Source organism: Eptatretus burgeri, chromosome 18, assembly GCF_056783735.1.
Source record: "Eptatretus burgeri isolate ZD-2024b chromosome 18, Ebu_testis_v1, whole genome shotgun sequence".
Classification (NCBI taxonomy): domain Eukaryota; kingdom Metazoa; phylum Chordata; class Myxini; order Myxiniformes; family Myxinidae; genus Eptatretus; species Eptatretus burgeri.
Genome location: NC_140978.1, coordinates 18,000,337 through 18,003,982, shown reverse-complemented (window position 1 = coordinate 18,003,982; position 3,646 = coordinate 18,000,337). Strand labels below are relative to the sequence as shown.

The window sequence follows — 3,646 nt, the reverse complement described above, 5'->3', positions numbered from 1 at the left end:
TGTCATCAAATTTTTTTCTGTGGACCATTTTATCCCAAGATGACCTTCAAAATTTTTCATACTGATCAGATGTCACATTTTACATATGCAATTATGATGTCATAACAAAGGCACCAATGTCATAAAAATCACTTATTTCCCGATGAGGAGTACTTTCAGTGTTCAAAGTTTAAATTTTTTCCTTGGTGCGGTTTCAGAGATACAGAGTTCCAAAGTTTTTTCCGTTTTTCCAACATGGTTACCACACTGCATGACCTATGATATCGTAATTATCATTAAAACATTCGACATGAGTAGTTGCACCTATGATGAAAATTTTGGCTCAATCCACCAAGTGGTTGCAGAGAAAAACAAGAAAGTTATGTATGAACAAACAAACAAGCAAACAGACGGACACACAGACAGAGACAGACAAATGGAGCCAAACGCAATGCCCTCTCTGTGGCAAGGGTAACAAGGGTTTATGCAAGATGGTGTCACTCTGCACTTATAGATTGAAGTTTGTAATTTGTTGGATACCCACATTCTGCAAAGATGGATCGGGCAGCAAGGACTGATAGAGTGCCATCCAGGAGAACTGATTTAACCCAATGAAAATTTATTTTGGGGGGATGGGTGAAAAAAAAAGTGTATGCCATCAAACCTGCTAATTTGGCTGAATTAGAAAGCTCTATCCATAATGTTTTTGTTGATTTGCCAGAGGAGTTTATTTGGTGTTCAGTAGAAAATGTTGAACATTTTTTTTTTTTTTGAAAATGAAAACAAATGAAAACAAATGAAAAAAACGTGCTGAGAACACAGGAGCTTATGTTTAAATTCAAACACAACACAGCCTTTTTACAGCCATTTTTCCCTGCTGAGCAGGGGTTAGCTTTTTGTGGGATCATGCAATCATGGTTTCCTTCTTGAGGCAATGTTTTATTGCCGGATGCCCTTCCTGACGCCAACCCTGGTTTCCTCTTGCGACACACAGGGATATGGTATACTTATTCTAACTGTGGCATACACCGGGACCAGTACACTGGTACTCATTTCGCCGACCTCGGAAGGATGACAGGCTGAGTCAATCCCCATGGTGTTAATTCAGTAGCCAACAGGACTCTGACTCAGGACCCGAGGATCCTAAGCCAGCCACCCTAACCACTAAGCCAACACAAGGCTACAGTTTATGGTTAAATTTGATGCTCACTAATTAAAATGTCAATAAATGGCCTTTCAGGAAAAAAAAATTGTGTTTTATTTGCATTAACAATGTGGTATTTCCTTTCTTCCCATTTCTTGCCACCACCATCATTGAACTAAGATTGAAGATTACCAAACCTCATATAGTGCAGCAATTTGAGCTATTTGAGCATCAGCTGATCTCTCAGCCATAACAGATCAATCTGAAAGCAACGCAAAAAAAAAAAAATTGCAATAAACAAGCATTCAAAGAAAAAAATTAATGCTCTACCAATCATAAAAACATTGTATTTCTATGTTTAAAGTCAGAACTTAATTATAAATCACTCTGTATATATTGAGGTTGCCAGGGAACCATAATATAGGATGCTCTCATTATGCATCGATTGTACATTTATGCCCATGAACTGAATATGATTTTGCACTTTGTGGGAATGGGGTTCAGGAAAAGACAGTGAACAAGTATCGAGAGGATAATTGAACTATCACTAAAGGTTAGAGTAAAACCTATTTAAATGGCTTGAAAAGCAAAGCAGGAAAATTAGAGCTTAAACAATGCAGATGTGAAAGATGCTGAATTAAAAAGAAGGTTTGCTGAAATAGATTAAGGAGTTTAAAATGACAAACAATGTAAGTGACTGCAGTGCGAAACAGAAGCTGACACAAAAGTATCTCATTTAAGTGACTTTGAACTTGCCAGCAACAGAACAAATATTTTTGTATCATATGCCTTGTCTATTTGGCCCAGGGATTGTGACAACCAAGGTCAATCAATATCATGAGAACCCATTATCAACAGTCAAGGAAACATAGCCTATTATATTTCATACAGATCAATACATACAATTCCTTTTCCATCTCATGTATAATTCATACTCTCTATATGAATTAAAGAATATGTGTACAATATTAATTCATGTGTTGTTTAAGGGCTTACCTACTCACCATTTTTGAATGCAATGGAAAGCCAGCTGTATTCAATGAAACAACATATGCAAAATTTCTGACAGTGGATATGAGGGTTATGACATCTGTGAAAATGGCAAGAGATTGTTAAAATAAACAACAAGAAGAAACTAGAAAGCATCTCAAAATGCAAAGACCAAATGTGTCCACTTTGTACTTGAACTAAACTTGATGAAAACAACAGTTAAAAAAATTGCACATTTTATTAATTTGTGTTCTCCACAATCTAATCATAAAGGTTGTTGAAGACTTGATGACAAAAGCTCAATTGGTAAAAATGTTTTGGCCTGGACACTGAATCTCAATGGTAAACAAGGATTTTGATCAAAAATTTATAGCTGGTCTACCACTTCACCAATGGTGTCATCCTTACAATCATTTATTCCCCTCTGGGATTATAATGAGAAGTGCCAAGTTTCAAATTTTTCCGATCAGCAGTTTCAGTGATATAATGTTAAATTTTTTGTGTTTAATCCAAGATGGCAGCAATATCATAACCTATAACATCACAATTACAATTAAAACAAGTACAGGTACATTCAAAGTACAGCACCTCCATGCAAAATAAATAAATAATAAATCCTCCAGCACTCAGCATCACTGGGGCGCCTTCGCCTTCCGGCGATGTTGCCTTGCAGCAAGCACATGGAGATGTAATTGGGAGGGAGCTGACAGGGTTCCCACTTATTTTGAGATGTCTTTTTTTAAGGACTTTTTAAGGACTTTTAAGGGCTAAAATAACCCCTTTTTAAGGACCACATCTGAGAAATTCCAGGGGTAAATTGAGCTGAGTCACCTAGAAATTAACAGATAGTAAGTTTACAAAAAATCTATTTTAATAATGAACATACAGAACACAGCAGGAGCTTATTCAGTCGACAAGGCACAACGTGCCACACAGCCAATTGGCAAATTCACTTCACAGTTACTGTAGAATCAGGCAGGAGCAGATATTCTCGTTCTCGTTCTCGTTCTCGTTCTCGTTCTCGTTCTCGTTCTCGTTCTCGTTCTCGTTCTCGTTCTCGTTCTCGTTCTGGTGAAGGCAAAACCTTTAGGACTCGGCTCTTTTATATACAAGATCCGGATCTCAAATACTAAACACCTGTACACATCCTCGCATTGAAGGTGCCTTTTGAGAGCTTTTATCATGAACTTTTAAATATATTCGGGCATTTGCTTTTTAGTTTCGAAAAGTTCACGTTACTATTTAAAGATTATTCCATTTAATGTGTTGTAATTTTGTAAATACACAATTTTCTCATCATGAACGACGATCGTCCACGACGCGTCTTGCCATTGGCTCGATCAAAGTATGTGACGAAATATCGGAAGTTGTTGTTGTTGTTGTTGTTGTTGTTTTTTTTTTTCTTTCTTTTTTTTCTTCTCGTTCTTGTTCTTCTGGTAAAGACAAAACCTATAGGACACGGCTCTTGGACACATTTGTCCTTGTTTAGAATACCAATGCGAGGAAAATGAAAAACCCTTCACCAAATAACAG

General features: G+C 36.8%; 1 long non-coding RNA gene across 1 annotated transcript; it reads right to left on the bottom strand.

Annotated features, from left to right (window-relative positions):
• Positions 1-1,239: 1,239 nt before the first annotated feature.
• LOC147008660 (uncharacterized) lies at positions 1,240-3,191 on the bottom strand. Its single transcript, XR_015053377.1, has 3 exons — positions 3,067-3,191; positions 2,128-2,213; positions 1,240-1,385 (listed from the first exon to the last, which is right to left on the bottom strand). It is a non-coding gene; the product is annotated as an uncharacterized LOC147008660 (long non-coding RNA).
• Positions 3,192-3,646: the final 455 nt, after the last annotated feature.